The sequence below is a fragment of the Nothobranchius furzeri genome, chromosome 13 (genome assembly GCF_043380555.1).
Source record: "Nothobranchius furzeri strain GRZ-AD chromosome 13, NfurGRZ-RIMD1, whole genome shotgun sequence".
Lineage (NCBI taxonomy): Eukaryota > Metazoa > Chordata > Actinopteri > Cyprinodontiformes > Nothobranchiidae > Nothobranchius > Nothobranchius furzeri.
Window position 1 is genome coordinate 49,661,191 of NC_091753.1, and position 26,784 is coordinate 49,687,974.

General features: G+C 42.3%; 1 protein-coding gene and 1 long non-coding RNA gene across 3 annotated transcripts in view; both read right to left on the bottom strand.

The window, feature by feature from the left end:
• Positions 1-26,784, bottom strand: part of esamb (endothelial cell adhesion molecule b) — an 82,733-nt gene that overhangs the window by 36,144 nt on the left and 19,805 nt on the right. The window lies entirely within an intron of this gene.
• On the bottom strand, positions 18,944-25,048 carry LOC139062404 (uncharacterized). Its single transcript, XR_011515974.1, has 3 exons — positions 24,694-25,048; positions 24,376-24,535; positions 18,944-21,268 (listed from the first exon to the last, which is right to left on the bottom strand). It is a non-coding gene; the product is annotated as an uncharacterized lncRNA (long non-coding RNA).

Below are 26,784 nucleotides of genomic sequence, written 5' to 3' on the forward strand. Positions count from 1 at the left end.
CGATGGAGCCCATAAACACCATGCCACCTCTCACACCATCTTGGGTCTTTGAAGAAGATATTTATAACTCATTAATTTGGCAGCGGGACGAGGGCTGGCTGTTTCATCTTCCAGATCTGTCGTGTGTTACCAACCGAAGGGACAGAAAGTGACAGAGACGAGAGCTGATGGAGCTACTGGTGCTCAGGTCCAGTGTTTGAACCCTGTCGACCCGCAACCACCCCCAACTGTCTCTGGGACACATCTGCGGTGAGACTGTGATTAAAAGGCTGAGTGATCTGATTTCAGATTGCTACTGAGCAGGAGAGGAATTACAGGTTGAGGCTCATAATCTGTTGTTTATTATCAAACACATCCAAAGTTGGGTTAGTTCATCCCTGAGTCATAAACTCACCAGAACGCTGTAACAGCCAATCAGAAACAAGAAATTATTACTATTACACCCAGTTTTGATGAGTTATAATCTGAGGCAGCAACACTGGTCTGGATCAAAAACAAATAAAAAAGGATGTTCTGCTAAAAAAGCAACAATAAAACACCTATTTAAATGATCTTCAACATAAAAGGACAAAATTAATCAGGTAAAATGAGCATTTTTCATATTTAAATTATTTTAAAAAATACATTAAATATAAACCATTCGCTGAATTCACAGAAGCTATATTGTTATACGACATTACTCAGCTCATACAGGCCTAGAAAAAACAACCGTTCTATTTGTTCAACATTGAAGGTGATTTTCATGAAATAGTTTTGATAATTAGCTTGGTTCTTGAAATCAGTCTTGCACCTTTAAATATAGAGTTTTTGAATCTCTAACTTCATTTTTTCAGCTAAACTAAAAAATGATGCTATCAATATTTTACAGCTTTTTCATCTTTGATTTGGTTCATTCAATCTCAGCCTTGTTTTTTAAGTATTAGAGCAGAGCTGCTTCTATGTGGAACAAAGAATTTGATGAAAGTATTAGTTAAAGTTATGCAAGCTACTTTTTGCTGGTCTCATGCAAAAACCAGGTGCATGAGCCCTGATGTGAACATGGTTTCAGTCTCAAAGTCAACTAGAATCCATTTGTAGAGGTCTACATCTAGTTTTACTCATTAAATATTGGTGCACATTTAGCAAGACCAATACTTCTGGTACTCGCAGATCTTTTTAATGTGTTTAAAACATGGCAGAGAGGAACCTGCGCAAGAATAATGATCAAATTTAGTTTACAAGAAAGAAAAAGACAGACTGACCACTAAAAAGTCAGCATTTCATAAAAGCCTCTGTGTCCCAGCCTGATTGGACAGACTCAGATGTGAGACCAGATGATTAGTAGTGATGTTTTTGTTGGCCTTCATCTCACTGTTCATTATATCCAGCTGTCTGACGGATCCAGATGCACCCTGCTGACCCTCTGGCCCACCTAGCCACATGTCCACCCACCCACAGTACAGCTGTGGGGGCTGAGACCATGATAAGAGAGGCAGCTGAGAGCACTGGAAATAACCTGTGTCCAGTTTGAGACCAGTGGGAATGAATTAAATAGAATTCAGCTCAAAGACAGACCTGAAAATAATCATTTTATTCAGCTTTTTAGAGCATCTTTAGTAGAACAGGGACCCTGGATTTATTTCTATATAATCATATGAATGTGAGAAGCCTCATTGAGCTGCTATCCACTCTCTTTAATACGAGTCTTCATGTGAAGATGCAGCTACACTTCCACTTCTCTTGTTTTTTGCAGCTCTGTGCCTCGGTAGTGTTTCCACTACGGCAGTCAGCACACGTGACGTTTTTCTGCAGAGCGAAGTGGCTCTCAGTCGCCCGTTTGACATGCTCACAAATCACAGCATGATTGATGTGGCGTGATGATTTGGGAAGGTAATTTCAGCCCCACTCCACTCCCTCGCTGTGCATTACGACCCTAATGTGACACTTCATTGATCCCAGTGGGGAAATTTTCTCTTCACAGCAGGTCTAAGTACAGGGTCAGTAATGGGAGAGCCGCCGTGCAGCTGGTAAAGGTTCGCTGTTGGGTTGAGGGATGTCTGCAGACACCACGGCTCAGACTAGCAGCCTTGTGGTTGAAGGACACGTGCTAAAAGATGCTTCTAGGTTCATGTTAACCGCATTGGCTACAACCACAAAAACTATGGCATGTAGTTAAATTTAATAGCTAACATAGTAATTATTGTTTTGTCATAGATTTTTTTTTCCAGTCAGCAATTATCACAGGGCGGAAAATGTTTCAGTGTTTAATTAAAACCTTTCGCCCTTCAACCCGTTTTGGGTCATTTAAAAGGATTCCTGTTCTGACACATTAATATAATGAAAATATTGATAATAAATCAGCCTTTTCAAATGTGCTGCAGCGGATTTTAGACCTGAGTGCACAAGCATCGAGCCCCTGGAACAAGAAAACAAAAAAAACAAAACAAAAAAACTAAACAATTTCCACTTGGTCTCTTCAGATTACATGTAAATTAATTGAATTTGCACAAGACCAAACCCAAAGGTTTTCTGCAAGCACAAAAATAAGTCTCTTTACTGGGTTTACATGCAGGGGCGGGGCTTAAAGCATGTATAATAACCAATCACAAGAGGGCAAGTATATTTTTCTTTCATTTTATTGTAGCTATGTGTCTTAATATGGGATTAGAACTCACTCGAGAGAAACCACTGTCCTATGGGAGAGGACATCTCAGAAGTCCCACCCACCCAAAATGGTTGTGTCAGAATTGCTACCAAAAATTCAGGGATTGCAAAGGAGAAAGCTAGGTAGTGTAAGTGCAAATCTGGTGAGAGCAAGGCTCTGAGCAGGGTGAATGAAACAAAGTGAATTGGTAACAAAAACACATAGAGGCAAACATACTTTATTACTAATGCTATTGACGACTAAAGTCGTCATTTTAGATCCAACGGTTCACTGCCAATGACGACTAAAGTCGTCATTTGCATTTTTTTACTGTTTGAGCATCGGAGCGAGCCCCCGCGCTGAGAGAACAAACATCTCAGCCCTGAAGCCGATCTTCATCCGCATACGTCACAGATCACGTGATCAGGAAGCATCACATCCATGTGTTTGGAGATCGTTTTGGGCTGTTCCTGTAAAGAAAGTGAGGCGCGAACCGGAAAAGCGTCTGCCGATCACAATTCGACAACGGATTATGAAAGAACGGATAATGCTCGAAACATGCGGCTTCTTCCTGATGTAAGAGGTGAGTCTCCTCTTTGTTTTGGTTGTTTTGGCATCGACTTCATGCTAGCGCGCAACGTTCTGTGACTCTTAAAAAAACTGTAAAAACGGTGAGAAACGCTGGCAGCGAAGGCCGTTAGCGATCAGGAAACGGCTGGAAGTGAGTGAGTTAAGAAGCTGATTCAGATAGTAAGATTTTCTTTTGAAATGATTCTTTTTCTCTTCAATGTCTTAATATTTGTTTGATCTTCAAAGTGTTTTTTCTTGATCCTATTGGCACAAATCTAATCCCATACTTTTATGTGTCACACCCAAACCCCATTTCCTAAAAATGACTCCCAAACCCAAAATACAATCCTTGTCATCTATGGTGTTTGTTTGCAGTCAATGAATGTTTCCAAAACCAAACAACATCCACCATTTTCAGGTTCATGTTTACTTGCAATCCTTATGTTTTAGGAACAACTCAGAATCCAATATTAGTTTTGGGCATGATTTTTAAATTGTCAGAAGACCCTTTATGTGGCTATAAAAAAGTCCCGGTTTTGATCCTACAGTGCGTGGTGTCCAGCCACATGGAAAACACGTCTTTCACCAAGTTCACATCAAGGTAAAACAGGAAATCTCACAAAATATCTCGAGATCAAATTTGACTTTGAAGCAAACAAACATGGTGGAGGAGAAAAAGGATTTGAAATCCAGCACGTTTCCATCACATAGTTTTCTGACTGGCAACACATCACGTTCAACCGGCTGCACACTAGTTTGTCCATGGCGTACACCATAAACACTGCAATACTGGACCAAGATCCAACATGTTGAATACGCCAAATTTGTGATTGGAGTGGTCCCAACACACTCTTACTACACCAGAGACAGCAGGATTATCTGATAAGATAATCTTTAGAGCAATTACAGTAATCGGGTCTATCTAATATTGTTGGAAGGGGAGCGTTGGGTCAGAAGTGTGCCTAACTTTGACTTAATTCACATGCCCTTCAAACTGTTGTCTGGAGACTTTTTACAAACTTAAGCTCTGCTTTCAGTTTTTAAAACATTGCTGTTTTTTTCTTTCTATTCCCAGAGCTGTTGATGAGCACCAAAAGATCCTTCCCGATCGCGAGATCAGTTACTAATAGGACTTTTCTTTTGTACACAAGAAACCTTTTCTTTCTACCTTCAGTCTCCTAAGGATTCACTAACCCAGACATCACTTTGCTCACAGAGACTTATTAGTTGTGAGTGAAGCCAAAACGGGATAAAAGCAACTTGTGTTTCCTCTCCAAGTAGTAAACAGATCCATAAACAGAAAGCAGATGGGACCTGCTATACCATTAAGTACATAATATTGTTTACATTACAGAGAAAGAAATGATTATATGACACAGAAATATGTCATTTCATATCTGCTTCCATTAGGCCCAGTTTAAGCACAGCAGAGGTGAGACGACTCTAATCAACAGATTATATCAGAGTGTAAAAGGATTCAATGGTCCCCCACACCCTGATGGGCCAGATTAAACAGGAGGCTTTAAAGGCCTTTCGAGGGTCCACAGACTGAACTGGACCTGTGCTGGGATTAGATGGAGAACAGTTGCTCCCCTGAGGCCAACTGTGGTATCTCTGTGTAATGGTCAAAGACATATGAAAGAGATTAATGTGTAATCCTCTTTAGCTACTTTACTGTTCCCCACCACAAAGTTGATGAATAAAAAGGGTGCAGCAGATTTACAGAGTGCCCTTTAATCTGTTGGGTGAGCTCCGGGAGACATGGGTAAATGCATGAAATGAAAACTGCTACAGTTTAAAGCGATTCAAATGCTTCGTGTGAGCTAAAAATGCTTTTGCTATAAATATAAGTATTAACTAGTTGATGGTACTAGAAATGCAGAAAACGACACATAGAAGCTGTTTTTGTCAACATGTGTGAAGACAAACAAACAAGAAAAGCTGCCCATAACGGTTCATGCAGAGCTGATCCCTGTGACATTTCTCTATTCAAGCTATTCCTAAGATCAGTAAACCAGTCTCAATGGTGATGGGAGTCTTATAAAGGCCCACACCCTGAACACGCACCTGCTGGTGATTGAACTAATCACCTCCTTCAAGTAGGGCAATGACCTTCAGTCATTTAAACAAATGTGTTAGTGAAATAAAAACAAAAACACCATCAAATACATTTAAAAGTAGAATATAACTAAATAATATTAACACTTATCCCAAAAACATCAAATCATATTCAGCATAAAGGAAAAAAATCAAACCCAGACATGCCTGATTACATTAAATCTGACTTCTAGATCTGATTGAACTAAAATGAACCCTCCATGGAAATGAAAATATAGCTTTATTTGCTTTTTAAAATCATTAGAAAGGAACAAACAACAAAAAATACGAAATAAATGATGGTATGTTCTTAAAAAAACACATTGGTGTTACAGGTCAAAATTTGAGAGATCATATTTACTTTCTCACGTCCAAAACAATCTTCCCATCGTAAAATTCCTATCAGGAACAACACCTGGTGTTAAAGTGAATCCTAATTAGGACAAAAGACTGGGGATGTTTCTCAATGTCAAGGTGCCTAGCCTTGCAAGGCAACGTCTTGCTAGGCTAGGCGCTTTGCTTACAAGGAAACTGTCCATGCTTGATCAAAGAAAACAGCTAATGGAACAGATTTAGCTCACATGACCGTGGCTGCTGCCAGCTTCCTTTTGAAAATACCGCGCTGTAGTCTGGGTCATTTTTAACCAAAAGAAGGCAACAAGACTCCCGTATATCCTCGGTTAGCTAGCTAAATGGAGAACAGACGTCTCTGTAGCCTTGACGGTTCCTGATGACATATCTCCTAGGCAACAGGGGCGGGACCAAAACATATTGGCGAGGTTTCTTGACAAAGAGAAAGGCCCTGGTTTCCTGAGTTGTACTGAGATGATTTGTGTGATTGTCTGCAGTGATTTGATACCATGGGAAATGTTTTACTGAACTGAGGAAGGCTCTAAAAGCTAAAAATTGTTCAAATCAAGTTCTTTGTTCACACATGGAGCTGGAACTCTGTTTAAAGTTTTTAATTAACTGGACATCCATTTTTGTTCTGGTTTGGATGATGTGAAAAATAACTTCACGGGTTTTATATTTAATTGGGTGAATTAGCATCAAAGTCACAGTAATAATTAAACTAAAGTGTTTTTTTCTTCTGTTCAATCTGTAGCAACATCTTGGGGCTATTCAAAGCATTTTATCTAATTATGAAGCTAGATATGTAAAACTCTTTGGCCCAAGCAATCTCAACTGGCTCCTCTCGACATGGAGGATATGAAAATTTGGGACGATAACAACATCTGATATAAATATTGTCTTTGTGGTCAATAACCAACATAATTGTATATAATAAGCCCAAATCTATTACCAGAACATCCGGGTCATTTTACCGGACTCATGGTATGCTCATGTCTCTATTGTTTATTTTTTTCTATATTTGTATAGCGCCTTCTAGGGTTCTATAACCCCCCCAACACAACACAATCGGTCATTCACCCACACACACAGACATCCATACCCTAGTGGTGATGAGCTACAATGTTGCTGCAGCTGAACCTGAGGCCCACAGACGGAAACGGGACTGCCGAGCACTGGTACACACCACTGGTCCCTCCGAATTACCCCGGCAGGAAAGGAAGGTGAAGTGTCCGGTTCTAGGACACAACAACAACAACGACAGCCACAGACTGAACAGGAATCAATCCCTCAACCCTGAGGTTATGAGACGGGCACTTTCGTCTATTTCATTGGGCTGGCCCAAAAGAGCCGATTTCAGGCCCACTAGGGATGTGTATTGGTGAAATTATGTCTTCTTCCGGCTCTTGGAGAGTGCAGATGCTTCTTTTCCTCCTCTCCTCCTATCTTATCCTCAAGGCTCTTTGTCTGTCTCTGTGTGCTGGGTGCACGGCTGCTTCTGCATTTTTCTGGAAACTGAAATGACTAAAATGGCCCTGGTCAGTTGGTCACTCAACGCGATTGATAACATTTTTTCAACTATGAGAACGGGAGAAGGGGCTCCCGGATGCCCCTCTGGGACAGACCCAGTTGGACACATCATGGACTCCTGGAAACAGTGGAACTTGATTTGTTTATCTCAGCTGTCTGTAGAGGATTCTGACGACGTGTGGATATTCGTGGTGTTGGTGTCAGGTTTCCTGCTCATTGGTCTTAGAGGCTTCCTGGCTTACCGGAAAACTAACAAGCTGTCGAGGAATATTGGCTTGCTCCCGGAGCTCAGAGATGGTTTGCACCACACTGTGAATTCACAGACTCACATAATTGTCAAGATGAATCGTAAGCTTGGAACTTTGGCCGAGATTCAGACTCTGGCAAAAAAGATGGTTGCCATCAAGGAACGAGTGGACGAATCAGCACGGATTGGAATAGACTAATATACGCCATTATTGGGATTTTGAGAGGTTGATGACCAAGGAACTCTAAGACAGAGAGGAAATTATCTTTGTCTGGCCCCAAAACAATTTCTAATATGAATCTGGTGCCCTTGAGCCTGTAAGGCTCCAACAAATATTCCCCCTCAGAAGAAATGTGGAATGCTGTTGCTATGGCAACTCTGTCTCCCATCCCAGCCTGGGCGGGACTGCGGGCTGTGAAGGCCGAAGAATCGTTCCAGGAGTCACTGCACACTCCAAACCTCAACGACCTCCCCCCGTTCAGGCTGAGGTGACATGCGCTGCTTCATCGTGGCTGCAGGAACTGAAGTGGGGATAGTCCCAAACCCACCACCCCACCTAGTGGACACTTATGTTGTGTGATGTCTGAAGTTTGTTGCATTTCTGTCTGAGGTGTTTTTTTTTTGCATAACAAAGCTGCCCTCCCTGTGGAGGCTAACGCCGGGGACACACCGGCCGCGGAAGCGCCGCGAAGCGCCGAGAAACGAATCGCTCACGAAATTCGGCCGCTGCTCGCCGCTCCTCAGTTCAGATCAGACGCGCCCCAGTCGAGGCGCACCTCGGCTCAGCTGTAGTTTTTCTTTTAAAACACTTGGTGTCCTCAATTTCCTCTCTGCCTTTTCTCAGCTATTTTCCTCTACGTGCGCGTGCGTGTGTGTGTGTGTGTGTGTGTGTGTGTGTGTGTGTGTGTGTGTGTGTGTGTGTGTGTGTGTGTGTGTGTGTGTGTGCGTGTGTGTGTCAACCTATGGTATGAGTTGTTTCTGCCAGTTGAATCTCTTGGAACCCGCTCCAATTCTGCAGCTGTATCCTAGCAGTTTCCTCCGAAATGGGTACGTAAATAATCATGTTTTTCGGGGTTTGTACAGCTCCTTGTGTTTCTCAACTTCCATAATTAATTTAAAGTCATCCATCTTAACTGCTTGCCTCAGACTTTCTGCCTCTCTGTCCTGTTTGCTCCGGTGAAGACACCCAAAACCACACACCCCTTCACGTGGTCACACACGCACACAAGTTCGATGTGTGTATGTGTTCGTGTGGTTTTTCTGCAGTGTCTGATTACGAACACATTTGACTATTGCGGAATTTTATTTTGAAATGCTTTATTTTGTTAACTTTACCGGCCTGCCTCTTATGTCTAGGTTTGACTTCCTGCCAGAATTGACGCGATTCACCCGCGGCTCGCGAAAAAAATAGAGCCGACGCCAGGGGCGGATTTAGGACTGAAGAAGATCTGGGGCTTAACACACGCGCGCGCACACGCACGCGCGCGCGCACACACACACGTGACACGCACTAGTCAACATCATATATATATATATATCTTGTACCACATAATTTTTAATCTGAAGCTATATATTAAGCATATTTAGGGCAGAGTATTGTTCCTGTTAGTGTTTAGTGTGAGATGATAGTAAATATTCCCTTTCTTTCTCCAACAACTTTACCTGTTAGTAAGCTAACTTTAGGCAAACCAGCAGCACAACAAATATTTTCAAAGAAGACTCACAAACCTGAGTCAACACCAGTCTCATCGAAGCTGGGGTTCTGTCGCGGTACTTTTTGTCTAAAAAACGTCCTTATGTCCATCTTCACTCATGCTTTTCAGGCAGAGAGTGTAGAAGAAGCCGGCTGCTGAAGGGCTTCTTCTTCAGTGGTGGAGGCTCAGGCAGGCTGTATACAAAGTACTGCCAGCTGCGCCCTCTCTGTTGGACTTTGGTACTGCATGTTACTTCCGCGATTTAGATCCGGGGCTTATCATGAAAGATCCGGGGCTTCAGCCCAAGTAGCCGGGCCTAACTCCGACCCTGGCCGACGCCGAAATCATCGCTGCACGGCGCGGGCTGGGGCGCCGGCGCGAGGCGATTCACGGCGCTTCGGCGGCCCATGTGGCCTATAGAATAGCTTAACAAGGGCGCCGAATGAAGGCGGCCCCATTTTCGCGGCGCTTCCGCGGCCGGTGTGTCCCCGGCGTCACTCTGAAGTGCCTTTTTTTCCTCCACCTGATCCAATCCTCATGTAACCCCTCTGTTCTCTATTAAGGTAGTGCGACTCAGGGTTGCAAATGACCACAGTCACCAATTCTTGTCATGTGTCTTGCCCATGTTTGTCTGATCTCTGAATTGTGTGTACTGAAACTCTAATTTTCCTCTGGGATTAATAAAGTATCTTTGAATTGAATTTAAATTGAATACGACGGTCAGACACTATTGATTTTTAGACTGAATTTATTATAGGAAAATTCAATAAACAGTCAAAACTGATACTTAACATGTTTAACATCAGGTATCTGAACCATAATAGAGGAATATACATTTCAATGGTGGAAACAAAACCCATTGCACACTGCTGCTAACTTGCGGTCGACATTTGAAATGCACCAAAAGAAAAGAAAATACACAAACGTTTGCATGTAAAACTCCAAAAATTCCAAAAATTAGATACATGAATTTTGAATATCAATCTAATATTGCTGGAAAAAATATCACAATATATTGCCATATCAATATTTTCTTACATCCCTGTGGGCCACTTTAAGGACCAAACGATTACCTTCATTGGGGTGTGTACTCTGAATTAATGCAGTAAAGTCGCTGGGTTGGACTTGTGGTTAAATCAAGCTGAATCCTTGTAACTCAGTGGGAAATTATATCAGACGTTGAGGACAAAAAACTTACATTAGTAAAATTGAAAGTTATTGATATGTTAAAAAAATCACCAACATTGGCTGATGCAGATGTTGATGCTTATATATTGTGTACCTCAATTTTTTTTATTCTAGTATATTTTTGAAATTCCAACAAACCTTTTCTTGATTCGAGCCATTTAAGTCCAGTGATTTTATGATTATCAGTTTCTATGGATTTCTGCAGACATTTGGCACCAAAATGAAAAACCAACATTAGCTTGGAACATTCCTTATTTTAAATAAATAGAGCTGTTATTAAAATTAAATCTAAGTTTAATGTCACAAAGCAGAAAGCAAACGATTTGTGGGGTTAATAAATCTTTCCTGTGGCTGTAAGGAGTGATTTTTTGCCTCGTGTGCCCTTTAACCCTCACACCCACACAGCTCTCAGACCTCCAATTCACTCGTGTCAATCTGCAGCAGCTTTGCAGATAAATGATCACTGTATCTTAGGCCAGGTCGCTAAGCTGCCTCTCCATGATCTAATCTTATTATCAGTCAAGCTGGCTTTAGCAGGGAGGGAGAAGGGGTGGACAAACAGCATACATATGACGACATCATAATACGACCACTGTCATTGGACTCAGGAGACAATCGCATTACGGCAGACAAAGTTGATTTCTAGCACGCAAAGGCAGAATGTCAGAATTTCAGAGTAATACTAAAATCTACTCTCTGTGTAACCATCCTTTTATATTATAAAAGTATTTAAAATAAAGACTAACACCAAAATTATTTATTAGAAAGGGAAAATAATTTCCTGCTTTGGTCAAAATCTTAAAAATAACATAATGCACAACCTCAGGCAAATTTAGATAAAACCTGCTATCACTCTGATTTTGAGATGTAAACAATTTTTAGCTACAACATCTGCTGTTGTGTTTACTAAGGTTGATCAGCTGGGGTGGCCATGTTGATTGTGGCTGGCCCTATAAGTCAGTGATGATTAATACATCCAGTGGTTCATGAGATATTTTGCAAACACAAGTGAGCAAATACTTGTGACTTTTGTAGTTTTCTAGGTTTGTTTGACTTGCCTGCAATAACAAACAGACTTGATAACCCCAGGATGTCCCTTAAATGTTTCCTGATCTTGACTCTCAAAAGCAGTAAAATACGAGTTCAGTTCTCCAGTCTGAATTTGTTTCACCCAACTTAAAGTATGAAAGTATGTGTTGCTGTATTTGTTTCTATTTTTTCAACACATCTGCAGTGGCCCCTGTAGGGGTGTACCGACAAATTGGGCCGATATTGTTCATTTTTAGAGATACGCAATATTTGTCCTTAGTAAAGCAGATTTAACATCAGGCACATCCTCGGGCAGCCCGGTGCTGTTGCAGAATTGAATTGTTTGTTTTAATGTTTTTTTATGTTAACTAAAAACATCGGCATAATAAATACACCAACTTCACTTTATTTAGGTGTCTGATTTAACACTGAGCAGTGCACACAGTTAAGATTTAACAATTAGTTAACAGTTAGCCGATTCATCTTCAGAAATTTAGTACATCAACCGATGCTAACATTGACATTTTAGCATAAAAATAAGGTTGAAAATGTCTAGATATCGGTCATGAAAATCGGCCCATAACAATCGTCAGTACATCCATCGGCTGGCCATGCCTCCTGCATATTGGCATCTGCAATAGAAAAACCAATATTGTTTGACTTCTAGTCTCTAGTATTAATTAATGCCTTTTGAGTCAATCTCTGTAGGAAAAACGCTCTTGTGCTAGAAATGAGCCACAGCAGAAGACAGCAGGATTTGGAGTCTTATTTACTGATAATCAGACCTGTCATCATTTTGGCAAACAGCAACACAACTCTACGACTGACTTGCAACGTTGATGTTTTATCTGCACAAATATTACAAGCCTGAAGAAGTTCTGCCATGTTGAGTAATTGCCAATGCTAACGGTTAGCTTGTACCAGTCAAGACGCACTCCATTCTCACCTGGGAACTGAAACACCAACAGCCTTCCCCATCACGAGCCACGAGTCCATAAATGCTAGTTTGCAGTGTGACATAGATCTGACAGACTTTTCTAATTTGCGAGTTTCTCCCATCGACATATATACTGGAAAATTCATTTCCATAGGCTCCAATAACACGTTTTTGAGGCCAAATGGAAGGTGGCCACCACCGCCATTTTGACCGTGTCACAGGTTCCGTCAAGCCCAGACAATTCCACAAAAGGGAAGAGAGGTGGAGCTGAGGGTGGGGCTGTAAGGCTGGGATCAACTGACGACACCCGGTTGAACTAGCTACAAGCTAACCTGAAGCTAACCCAAAGCTAACGCGGAGGTGGGAGCTAAGCTAACGGAGGTAGCAACCTAGCTACAACCGGAGTTAACTGTGCACAACACCAGAGCTTCTGAGTCAGAGATACGCCGGGCTGACCGCTGGGTAAAACCGGGTGGAACACAGAGGTCTCCGAGACCTCCACAAGCCGGCAGCCGCGCAGCAGACAAGCGCCGCTGCAATCTGAGATGCGCAGAGCTGCTGCTGGGGAGAACCGGGTGGAAGGGTTTCCATCCCAGAGCTCCACAAGCCATCAGCCCACGCAGCACACAGAAGATCAGACAGAGATGCGTCGAGCTGCGGGGAGGCGAGAACGGGTGGAAAACATTGGTCTCCCGAGAGCTCCACAAGCCGATAGTCGGAACCCAGCTCCACCAACATGTTATATTTCAACCCATTTTCTAAAGTGCAGCATTAAGTTAAATGCACTGGGGTTTACCCTATTACATTTAAATTTCATGGTTAAACAGTACATTTTAAAATCTAAGCTCAGCTCGGCAGTGACCTAAAATACATAAATATAATTTTACTTACCAAAAAAAATGAAGTGGAGACTCCTTGGATGCTCTATTAGTTCACTTAATGCCACAGCAAGTCATTTTGTCCAACAATTGCACAAATAATATCCAAAAAAGAACGCACAAACGCTACAACTAATGGTCTAAGTTGAGAGACTGAAATTGACGGAACAGTTTTCAGGCGAGGCCGAGGCTCAGACTGAGGCCTTTCCACGGAGCTAGCTCTGTGGTCACGTGGGTCTGATGCTCATTAATTACACAGAATTTTAGGCTTTTAATACACTTAAACAGAAGAGTGAGAAAAAAATTCACCCCCCTCAGAGTTGTCATGAGTGTAAACTAGATCATTTAAACCAAAAACACGTTTTGGTACCAGGCTGTAAACATGTTTATTTCTGCTGTGAAATTGGTGTTTTTAACATGGGAGTCAATGAGGATTTGCTCGCTTCTGACACCAGCCCCCAGCGGATGAGGGTGGAACTGCAATTTATTTCACTTCCAAATTGGCCTCAATATCTGTCCCGCATTGTGGGGGCTTGGTTTCTTCGTCTATTTTCTATCGGCAGCTAATGCAGGAAATGGGTAGAAGACACATCTAGCCTGCATGTGAAACGCAGAGTAAAGATCATATTTAAAAAATAACAAGTTCAATGGTTTCTCCTTTAACACACTAGTATTTCCTCTCCTTTTAACTCTGATGTTTATAAGGAAATTCAGATGCCTGCAGGGACTTCCTACAGAAAATGGCTAGATGTGTCTCAGTTTCTTGCGTAAGATTCTTAACAGACTAAAATAATGTGTGTATGTTTGTGTGTGTGTGTGTGTGTGTGTGTGTGTGTGTCTACTTTCATAGCATGGAAGTGGATATATTGGAGACATTTAGAAATAATGAACACAGCATCTAATAATTTAATTTCAAGGCTTTTATAGTGACTCGTCTGACCTCTGAAATGCTGGCTGGGAAATGATTCATCGTAGAAACATAAATAAACAAATCGTTACTCCTACAGTAACCGATCCCAGCCAGGTTGCTGCAAATGTTTATCGAGGGGACCATGGGGGATGCGGACTTGTGTGAGCTCCTAACAGCTCTAACCATTGTCCAGACAATCGTCTAAACCAAATAGGAGTTAGACAATGGCTGCGGACCTTTGACCCAATAGTCAGGGCAGAGGAAGTCTACATACTGAAACTGGAGAAGAGACATTTTTCTTTACAACTATCAGCCAAAGCTATAAAGGCAGAGTAGCTGGTGACACTCAGCGTCTCAATAGTTCTGACCTGACCTGGAGCTGTCTGGATCTTGGTCCTGGTCTCAGAATTCCTTACCATCATTACCAGAGCCAGAAATCACAGAAAACCTCTGAGTTCCAGTTTCCGGAAGACCAGGGTTAGAATGAAACACATCATTTTTCTGAGGTGAGAAACAAACACCCTGCTATAAAAACTCTAAATCTGTTCCTCTGTCAGACTGACAGTTTCATTAAATAAGGAAAGCAAATTAATAATAAAATTAAGCTTTAACTGAGAGACAGCAGTAGCTTAGGAGGTAGAGCAGGTTGTCCAGTAATCAGAAGGTTGCAGGTTTGATCCCTAACCTTGTGCTGCAAGATGAATTCTCGCAAGATTTTGAGTTTTCTTAACTCAAGAGAATGTGTAGACTCAACACGGGGCAGGGGTTGCACATAAAGATCGGGCTGCTGCCAGGTTATTTGATCCAAGCTCTGACCAGAGAATGCTGCTGTTATGTCCTTGGGCAAGATACTTAAACCGCCTTGCCTGCTGGTGGTGGTCGGAGGGGCTGGTGGCGCCTGTGCTCAGCAGGCATTGCCTCTGTCAGTGCGCCCCAGGGCAGCTGTGGCTACATCGCAGCTCATCCCCACCAGTGTGTGAATGTGTGGATGACTGATTGTGTTGTGAAGCACTTTGGGGGGTTGTCTATATCAATACAAGCCATTTACTGGAAAAAAAAACAAAAAACATCCAGCATGACTAACACTGAATTGGGAGGTATTTTAAGCTTAAAAAATGCATTTTCAATCTTAAACTCCTGAAAATAACAATTTCTTTTAATTAAATTATATGAAGTGACAATTATTCTACAAAGCTGTTAATCGTTGCTTTGTTTACAATTTATGGTGTGGCTGTAAATAAGAAACATAAATGAAATGATGCGTCCGTGAATGGCTCAAAGCAGAAAAACTAAAAACAGAAACCCAAACAAAATGATGCATTTTTATCCTGCACCCTGCAGGATGCCACAGAACCACAACGTCATCTTCACTTTTAGGAGGATTGTCACTGTGTTGAGAGGGAAAAACTGCATCCATCCATCCATTTTCTGTGCTCATTATCCACGCAGGGTCACGGGGGGCATGTGCATACCTCCAGCAGGCAAACATGGCAGGTTACACCCTGGACAGATTGCCAGTCCATCACAGGGAAAGGCAGAGACACACAGGACAAACAACAGAGCACACGCTCACACCTTAGGACAATTTTGAGATTAATCTGACAGTCATGCTGTTGGACTGAGGGAGGAAGCCGGAGTACCTGGAGAGAACCCACGCATGCACAGGGAGATCATGCCTCCTTGCAGAAAGACCCCAGACTGGGATTCAAACCCAGGACCTTCTTGCTGCAAGGTAAAAAAGCTAACCGCTGTTCCACTGTGCAGCCAAATTGCAAAAACCAGGAGTTTAAAAAACTGCATATTTCCTCATCAGAGGAAGCAAAATACACAAAAAAATTTTTTTTCCAATTCAAGACCAATTTTTGTGACCCAGATGGTTGGTGCGATTCTTGGAACTGGGGATATTCAGTTCTGAAGATGCAGGTGATTTAATTTAGAAAAAGCAGCATGCTGTTTGCAGCAAGGAAACTACTCCAAAAGCATGTCAAACTGTCAAATAGTCCAGAGGACGAACGGGGAGGGGGGGCTGCCACATGTGTGCTTCTGAGCAAATTGTCAGCACAGCGGGGGGGTGGGTGGGGTGGGGGGGTGGTGGGGGGGGGGGGTGGTGTGGGGGTGGGGGGTGGGGGGGATCGGGGGACTCACCAGAGATAAAGCCAGACATTCATCCAGGCAGGAAAAACACATTAAATCAGCAAGGCTCCATTAGTTGTTGACAGGTTTTTGCTTACAGGCATAAAAGAAAGTTATTTGTTTGGCTAAAACACAAATGTACCCTTTACTGAAGCAGATCCTCACAGATGTTTCATAACAGATATTTGTGAAATAATATAAAACACAACCACATAAGTTGTGTTTGCAGGTTCCTTCACTGTTATTAAGATCAGAGACCATCTGGGGTAGAGGGTTTCTTTAAACTGGTGGAAGCTCTTTGAGTTTTTAATATTTCACTTATCTCCGCTGAAGTCTTCTAAAAATGAGATTCAACATAATACATACATACATACATACATACATACATACATACATAATAATAAAGTTAAGATTTAAAGTAAACACCTGTATCTGTGTGTAAAAGTGACATCTGCTAGATTATGATTTAAAAGAAAAATCTAGTTTGAGATTTTGTTAATTTCATTAAAGAGAAAGTGGAAAAGATATAAACATTTAACGTGTTATTTGTCGTTATCTTTTAGAACAACCTCAGTGTGTAAAAATAGAGATTAGTTCCTTAACAGCTTAAAGTCATGTTAAAGCTACAACAGAAAACATGTTAGCTTAATTATTTCTTTCATGCCTCCTATTAACAACATAGTAAAGTTATAAATGTAATGTGGAAATAAAAAAAAAATAAAGTGGTTCCCTCGCATGTTTCAGACCGACTATTGGACACTTCCCTGGGTACCCTATTCATTCCACACTCACATATTTTGCAACAGAACAACACTGGAATGAGAGGTTCACTTCTCAATAATATCAGACAAGGAAGATCATCTGGATGCTACCACTTCCACTTTAGGACAAACCAACAGAGTTCCTTGAGTTGGAAAACGATAAAATGCCTTCTCCGGGTCAGGGATGAGGCCCTGCCCCAAGTGGAGGAGGAGCCGGAAGGTGAAGCTCTCAATTTACCATTCGTCTACGTTCCTTCTGTCACCTATTGTCACAAGCTTTGGGTAGTGACTGAAAGAACGAGATCACAGATACAAGCGGCTGAGGAAAGCTCACGAGTCATGTTCTCGCACTGTAATGACGCACGGAAGGGACCTGACTGTTCACACACGCACGACTTTTGGGTCCGAAAACCCGGAGACTGATGTGCTGTTACTGATTTTTGTTTTTCAACCTTTATTTACAAAAATATGTAACAAATACAAACTTTGTTATTAATGTCTGTTGTCCTTCAGGCTTGATGCTGAGGACATGCAGGGGTTTGTGGGGGTTGGAGAAGGAAGACGAAAGAAAGAAAGAAAGAAAGAAAGAAAGAAAGAAAGAAAGAAAGAAAGAAAGAACGAAAGAAAGAACGAAAGAAAGAAAGAAAACGATCTTTAAAGGGACTTTACGGAGTTTTGAATTTTTATGCTCGTGATTGCCCCCTCAGGCCAAAAGTGTAATGGCAGCTTCAATAGTAGGCTCGTGCACGAGGCGCGTATGCTGTACGTGCACACTCCTTAACAAAAATAACGGCTGGTTCGCTGGAGTTTTTGACAATTAAAATTGCGCCCACATTTTCAAAGTTAAACAAATTTCTTTTAACAGCGGTAGTTTCTGCATCTATACTGCTCCGCTTCAGCTCTCTCCCCCCTCCCCCTGCGCAGTGCGCCTGCAGCCTCTCAGAGTTCCTGCTGCTCTAAACATTAAAATAATTATTTCATTTTCTGTTCCTCACTTCTGATTACCTTCAGCGGTGTCTGTTTGTTGCAACCACCAGGTACAAAAACTAACTTGTTTTTATTTGACTATTTTTCTGTCCTGTTTGTTTATTATCTTCCTGCATCCTCCTCTCAATCCTAAAGTGGTGCTTCGGTGTTCTAGAGGTGGTTTAGTGAGGAAAAACATTCAGGCAACGTTCAGGCAGCTCACTTTGTTACCTGAAAACAATTCTTTCCTTTAGCAAAATTTTGGAAGTTTATTTTTTACAGTGCATTGTGTTCTGCTTCATGATTAGGGCATTGAGAGAGTTTAAACGAGAAAGAAACGTGTGAACATGTTATGCCTGTCTGAGAAAAGTGTACAAGTGTGTGGTGAGGAGTTGTATAGTTAAAACAATTGTAAAAATAAAGTTGGCTACTTCGCGGCTTTTGTCTTCGGCAGGTTATTTTTAGAACGTCATTACCGCGATAAACAAGAGACCACTGTATTATCTCAGTAACAAAATACCTATTGGTATTTACCAGTACCATCTCCTGGGTGCCAGAGTCCCTGAAAGAAAAACACCATTTGAAGTCACGGACAACAAAAGACGTTTGGACCTAGAAAACAGCGACTGGTGTTTAGCGCTATCTTGTTTCCTCGGACAGTGTGGGTTTCCGGTTCCGGCAGAAGTGTCTCAGGGACGCTCCTATAGAGAAACCTTACATAAACAAGCACGTGTACACACACAGGTGCTCACATGGTGCTCTCAAAAGTATGGGCTTGGGCACGTTCAACACAGGTCTTAAGACTATGGTGGGCACTTAATGCACTGTGATTTATTATCGTGATTCTTCAGTTAAGCAATGTTGATTATATATTTCCTCATCAAGTTGACGCAGTGATAGCTTGATCTTGTTGTATATTTGTTGTGTCCCTTTTTTTTGCCCTTTTGCTTTTTTTTGCCTTTTTCTGCAGGTCTAGAAGCAGACTCTTGTTCATTATTGTTTATTTTTGTGGACCCCCCTCCCCCCCCCCCCCCCACCTTTTCTTTTCCTTTCTCTTTCACCTCTGTCTCCGTGTCTGGTAAAAAAAAAAAAAGAAAAAAAAAGAAAAAAAAGAAAAAAAAAAGAAGTTTCTCAGGGAAGATACCCAAGGGGAGGGGTGAGTGTTCCCTGACCGTGTTTGTGTTCAAAACCTAGCTTGTTTGCAGATTCGCTATAGTAGTTTTAAGTTACTTTGTGGGAATGATTAATCACTATTTAAAAAAAAGAAAGGATGAAATGTAAAGCTAAAGTAATCATTTCCAGCATAAGACCAGTTTAGACAGCACATTTATGCTTTTTTGATGTGTTATCTGTCATTCCATAGCAGGAAACAGGGTGTGTATTTATCTGTCACCAAGCCCAAAAATATTCAAATTAAAACATTCAACCAGAACATTTTTGCGGTTATGTGTTGTATCAGGAAAAACACTGATTTATGGCTGATTTACTCACAAATTACCAACTTACAATTATTCATGCTGGTTTAAATTAAATGTTGGAGAGAAACAGCAGCACAATGAGTACCAGATTCTAGAGATGTTTCATCAGTCAGGAAGTAATATTATCAGCAGCAGAAAACAGTTTGTAAATGAGCTGAAAGGCATCTCTAGACGGACGTTTAGGATAATTAAAATGCTATCAGCTAAACTACAGCAGATAATTGACTCTGAAAGTAATACAGTCCTCAGGAGGGGAACGAAAGCTCACACACGGATGCTCTAAAACTCTAAAACTGGGCTGACATTTAAATAAATATGGCCAGAATATTTGAGAACCCAGGAGAGCCCAACCCCGGTTCTGAAGGGACAATTCTGGGTCAGCAGAAACATTTCCTGACTTTCCACATGATTTAAAGCAAACTGAAGCAAAACAGTTTGATGCAAATCTTTGTTTATTCCCTTTAACTGATTCTCATTTGAGCTCTTTCGCTGTAGCTTCAACACCATTTCCATATTTAGATAATATTTCTTCTGTGGAAGATGTTGATGAGAGAAAGGTAATATACTTCTACAAACAGTCATTTCCTCCCTGCAGATCTTTGTTGTCTCTGCAGTTAGGAGCCGTGGAGTCTCACAGGTGATGGTGAGGTCACGCCTGTCTTCAACTCCAAACACTTGGCTATTCCGCAGCTCAACAGGCAGCTGGGATTACGGCCGTCGATTTAACAATAAATTCTATTTCGAGCGCCGCTACATTAAAAAGGGTTAATTCCAACAGCCTCTGCGCCACCAGAAGGACCAAACCAAGCGAAAATTTGATCCACAAGCTAAATTGATGTTACAGCTGCAATAAACACCTGAGGGGCAGAGATCTCCTGAAGGTGAGGGGATTTATGGAAACAACAAAGCCTGTTTCCAGGACGATTTGCTGTAATATGCACATTGAGCAGATGAGGTAAAGTACTAGAAACTCGGTATTATCTGACTGTTTTCATCAATCATGAGGCAGTTTTCAGTCTGACACCATTTAGAGCCTGTTTATTTTCACTTTAATGCTTTCACACTAACACCAGTGAAACCCCCCCTCTTGGATGTACTAGTTAAGGACCCAAAATGTTGCTGAATGCTCTGAAAGTCTGTTTTCCGCTGACTGACTTGATTTTTCTTTAATTTCAGGGTTCAGAAACCAGTGACAGCTCTGCTACTCCTCTCTTTCCAGCCAGGTGAGGTGGGCACCTGATACCCACATAGCAAAATTTATCCAGCCCATCTCTGGCCCACATCCTTGCCTAAATACTGGCCCACTGCTGGCTGGGCCCTCAGCCCAATAACGGCCCACTCACAGAAAAATGACACAATATGGCTTTGGCCCAGGTCTGGCACATGCACAGTATGATGACACTCATTGTGTACTGTGGCCCTGTACTGGCCCACACTCAGTGAGCCAGTACAGGTGAATGTTGGCTGAGCGCTGGCATAACCCCTGGCCCATTATTGGCCCATATACTACAAGTTGAGCTGGCTGAGTGTCCCCAGGCTAGTATTGGTCCACATACTGTAAAACTATAAAATGCTAAATAAAAAGAAATCACAAATACAATTTTGCAAAAAAGTCTTTGTATTTAACAAATAATAAATGCATTACAAACAAGTAAAATGCACTGAACTCAACACATGAAAATATAGAATAAAAAATGAACTGCATAATATCACTCAAACATAAATACAGAGTGAGCTTAAGAAGAACTTTCTTTTGCAAGAAACCGTCTCTTTCTCCCTCCCTCACGATCTGCTGCAACCTGGAGCCATCTTTTCATTATTCCCTCCACCTGTGCTTCAGCAGCCCCACCAACCAGCGGGTTTCTCCGTACTGCACCTATGTACATAGGAAATGGATTTACAACTACGTGAAATATTTATGTGATATTTACCAGCATAGTATACAGTATAGTAGGGCTGGGCAATGTGGCCTAAAATCAATATTACGGTATATTGAGGAGTTCAGCTTGATAACGATGAATACACGATAAATGCATGAAGGCTTAAAGAGACCATCTTCCATGTAGCTCTAAAAACTCTGGTCACTTTGCTTCCTTTGAACTGCAGCTGATTAAATGGGGCGTAAGGACCCGTTCTACTGTGCTGTGGTCTATCGTCCACCTGGTCTAAACAGTTCTTTCCTTCAGGAGTTTAGTGACTTTCTATCCTCCACTGTGAAGCTGTCCAGACTGGTGATTGTGGGTGACTTTAACATTCATGTTGATGATCCCTCTGATCACTTTGCCATGAATTTCTCCAGCCTTATGGACTCCTTCAGCTTTACCCAGCATGTTTCTGGCCCCACACACACCAGGGGGCACACTCTAGACCTTGTTTTTACCCTGGGTCTAAATGCTGACAGTGTTTGTCCTGAGGACGTTTATATTTCAGATCACCATTGCATTTTCTTTAACTTGTCAGTTTCTGCGTCCCCACCTCCTGCTCGCCATATGATTAGTTCTCGTTTTCTTAATGAGAGCACAGCTAGCAATTTTTCTGCTGCTTTTGATCCACCCTGTTCTTCTGATAACGACCCACATTCCTTAACTTCTCAGTTTAAGCCGGGCGTACACTGTGCGACTTTTTCACTCGCAGCGTTCAGCTTCAGCTCAAACTGTACGACTTCCTCGCAGAGCAGATCTCACGAGTCGTGTGCTCACACTGTACGACCCAGTTCTCGCATGCGACCTGACTGCTCACACTGTACGTCTGGTAGCAACACGTCGGCCCTAAAAATGTGCTAAAAATAGCAGTTTTTACTCAACACGTCAGACTTTTTTGTCTTGCCCGTTGTCCTTCGGGAGTGCTGCAGGAGGACACACAGGGATTTATGGGGGTTGGATGAGGAAAACGAAATAAAGAAAGTAAATCTGTGTTTTGTGATCAGTTTAATTTGACATGAACACGACAAACACGCTTTCTTGACAATCTTTGTGAGTAAAAAAAAACGTGTAGAAACAAAAATGAACAGCGTGTGTTATTAGGGAAATAGCGAGCGACCGGCGTTGATGCATGATTGCGCATGCGCCGTGAGCGGTTCTGACACTTTTTTTTGGGATCGTAGCTGCTCGCAGCGCCGCTTCAACAGTGCGATACCCTCACGAGGGACGAGCGAAATATTAAACACACTAGAAGTCCCTGCGACCTCACGACTGCTGATCGGCGGCTGGTCACGTGGTGTTAATCGCCTCTCGTAACCCCCTGTACACTACACGACCGCTCGGCGCAAAACTCGCCCCGATGTCGTGGCTTCTCGCACGACCGGAAAATCGTCTCAAAAAAGTGAAAAAGTCGCACAGTGTACGCCCGGCTTTAATGAGCACTGCCTCTCCATTCTGGACAACATCTATCCCGTCAGAACCAGATCAGTTCCTGCAGTGAACCCTACTCCCTGGTTTACTGACAGCCTTCGCAGCCTGAAGTGCCAATGCAGAAAAATTGAGCACTTGTGGAAGAAACCCATCTCCACGTCCATCTGCTGCACCTAAAGGATCTTCTGACATCCTTTAACTCTGCAGTCAGAGATGCTAGGGTTTCCTATTTCTCCAACCTGGTGTCCCAGAGCAAAAGGAACCCCAAGGTGCTGTTTAACACCATCAGCAGTATCGTCTCTCCTGCCTCTCCTACGGCCTCCATCCACTCTGTTACAGACTGTGAGAACTTTCTGTCTTTCTTTGTGGACAAAGTCAATAAGGTTAGATCTGCATCTCTCCTTCAGCCTTATCTCTGCCTCTCCCGACTCCAACCAGGCCCATCATCCTAGATAGCTTTGCTCTTGTTTCTTTGCCTGAGTTAACCAAACTAGTTAACTCTATGAAGACCTCTGCATGCCCCCTCGTTTAAAAGTGCTTTTCAGTCCATCGGTCCCAGCGTGCTCTCTATAATTAATGCTTCTCTGGTTTCTGGACAGGTCCCTGCTTACTTTAAGAACTCTGTAATCCACCCGCTTCTTAAAAAACCGAGTCTTGACCCCTCTCTCCATAGCAGCTTCAGACCCATCTCTAAACTTCTGTTCATCTCCAAGATCTTGGAAAAGGTTGTGGCTAAACATCTCACAGCTGCTCTTGATGAACATAACATCTATGATAGCTTCCAGTCAGGCTTTCGTAGAGTTCATTCTACTGAAACAGCTCTTCTTAGGGTCTCTAATGACCTTCTGACTCACAGTGATGCAGGGAACTGTACTGTTCTGGTCCTGTTGGGCCTGACTGCAGCCTTTGGCACTGTTGACCATCACCTGTTACTGGAGAGGCTGAGGGGCTGGGTAGGCCTATCAGGAATTGCTCTGGAGTGGTTCTCCTCTTATCTTTCTGAGCGCTCCTTTTCTGTGGCCGGCTTAGGTATTCTATAAAGCCTGGCTGTGCTGCATGTAGAGAAGGATGTGTTAACTTGATTTGGTGCTCAAGTCTTTCTGCAGTTTACATTTGTCTTTAGTTTTCATCACATCGTCCTTACCGAATCCATGATGTCACCAAATAATTGATGAAGCTTTTTTTTTAGCTCACTTATTATCGCTCACGGCTGCCCACTGTTAAACGCAGAGTACCGCTGCCTGGGCAGCACCACGCAGAGAGCTACTGTAACCAACAGGCTGCTATGAGCCACAACCTGCGTGTAGCGAGGGACGAGCTACGAGCTGCAAGCTTCCATGTTTGAATAGTTCTCCATTTCCTGTTTTTATCCTTCTTATTACAGACTGCATGGGGCGGAGTCACATAACTCCACGTGACTAGCTGTGATGCGGAATCCACTGGTCTGTGTCTCAACCTTTTAAAGGGACATGAACATCAGTAATCTGTTCACGTCTTCATGTTTTAAAACACTGGACTTACTGTCAAGGGCAAAATGACGTTGGTAAGAATCAGAAACTTCCGTAATGGTACAGTTTTGATTTACCGCCCAGTCCTACAATAAAGTATTAAGAACGGTACTTCAAATACTTACTGATTATAATCTCCTTTAATGTGAGGCTAGCCAATGAAGTTTTTCCATTAATGCCCCGCCAGTTCAACTTCTTGGCCAGACCATTGGTAAGGGCTTTCCTCAGGATTTGCCACGTCGGCGCTTTCAAATCTGCACCCCCAATTAGTCCCAGGTGGTTTACCTACAACAGATTTAGAAAATGTTCATGCAGGCTGAACATGAAAATAGTCTCCTACACCTATCTCCTGCATTAGCTTTGATAGAGAATAGACGGCAACTCTAGGATAGAAAAGCCTGACAGATCTACGTCACACTGTCACTTAACATTCATGGACTCACCCATCTTGCATCACAACGGGGAAGGCTGTTGTTGGCTTAGCACACAGGAAACAGCAGAGAACGTCTAGGTCTTCGAGGGCCGCTATTCCAGATGGTTTAGTGTTTTCCCTGTTTCCACACACCTGATTTCAATCAGAAGATGATTAACAGGCTTCTGGAGAGCTTGACGAGCTGCTGCACAGGTGAATCAACTGTGTTGGAATAGGGAAACAATAAGAGCCAGGATACCGGCCCTCACGGACTGGAGTTTTACACCCCTGGTCTAGGCTATTAGAAGCTAACTGTTAGCATTAGCAACTCCAGCAAAACTCCTCAAGGCTGTTGCTCAATTTTCAGGAACCAGAAGTGAGCCACATCAGAGTTGCTTCAGACGACAGGATTTGGAGTCTTATTTGCTGATATTTAGACATCTGTCAGTTCCTGAATATTGTGCACTAGCCTGGAGGAGAACTTCTGTGTGGTGAAGTTACTATAACTAATTACTTTTTCAAAGTAACATTCCCAACACTGATTACACTGAAGCTTCTGGGAGAACCCAGTAATGGGGGGATTCTGTTTTGCCTTGGCCCCCAAAATGCCTTCAAATGGCCCTGGGTGTGTGACTGAGTTTTAAAGGTGATCTGAATTGTATCAAATGTATAAATATTACATGTGTACAACTTATTGTTTTATACAGGTAAAAATGTGTAGTGGAGATAAATTTACCTTCATTTTACTTTTCAACACTTTGTTTTCTTGTTTTTATACTGTCCTGTCTGTCTCTCATCTTCCTGCATCTCCTCTAAACTCTCCAGAAAAACTGCTGCCTGGCTTCTCACTTTTTCACCTCATCAGTAACTTTTGAACTAAGCGGATCAAAAGGATCTCCTGACCGCAAAGCGGAGTGCGCTTTCGATGCTGCGTCAGTGAGGTGAAATCACAGCTGCACACAAATAGAAGAGCGCATCAGGAACGATTAAAAGACAGAATACCAGAGCATATAAAGAGATATGAACGATCATGTGTTAATAACAATGTTTTGTTGCGCCACCTTGAGAATGTATCGTGCGCCGGACGCAGCGGGCGCACCAACAATCAGAGCTCTGCGTCATCTCCGCTCAAAATAATCCCCGCTGAGAGTCCATAAATATTGTAATACAGGCAGAAACTGGATCTTTCCCTGAAAGATATTTAGCCCCCATAATTCGACCCCTGCTCTTGGATGAAAAATCGGACATTTTGATCAATGTACGAACCCCCCCCCCCCCCGGACAGAGAGTGAAAAGTGAACATGTCCGGGGGAAAGAGGACGTATGGTTACCCTAGCATATTGCTAGCTGCTAGCTAGTGGATAGCTCCTAATTTAATTTCAGGAATTTTGTAGTTGTAATATTGACCCTTCCTGAAAGGATATTAGACTAAATTAACCACTGAAAATGATTTTGTTAGTAAAATATCAGTTGTTAAATGTTACTTACCAGAAAGTCGAGTGATGTTTGCGGCTCAGCTCAGCTCATCTGTCCACTTGTCCGTCCTCCTGCAGTGACCCGATAGTTGCTGATCTCTGTTCAGTTTTCCCGCGATGAGTCAAATTCCACGCGCTACACAGACAGTGTGCCGACAGCCTGAGATTTATGCCGGTGTTCTGACTATCTGTGCTCCCTGTCGAAATGTGCTACTTTGGGGAAATACGCATGCGCAGCGCAGGCCGATTATTGCATCACAGGCTGTTAACAAGTCAAGACGCGCTACATGTGGAAGTTATCTTGTCACTTATCTAGTTACTTTCAACTCATCGAAGGTCACAGTAAGTATTTCTTTAAGTTGTTTTATTAATTTACTGCTTGCTGTATGTTTACCTGACAGTTAGCTTGTAAATGGCTTCTAAAATATCGTTATTATACTGTAAACAAGAAATTTCTCCCATTGTTTACATTCATTCTGAAAGAGTCCCAAATTAATATCCAAAAGTTTTATATTATTATAATTAATTTATCATAGTTGTATAATAATCGCCAAAATTATACATTCAAACAAATAACTATAAGTATTGGGGAAAAGCATGTTTGCTCTACACTCAACAAAAATATAAATGCAACAACTTTGTTTCTG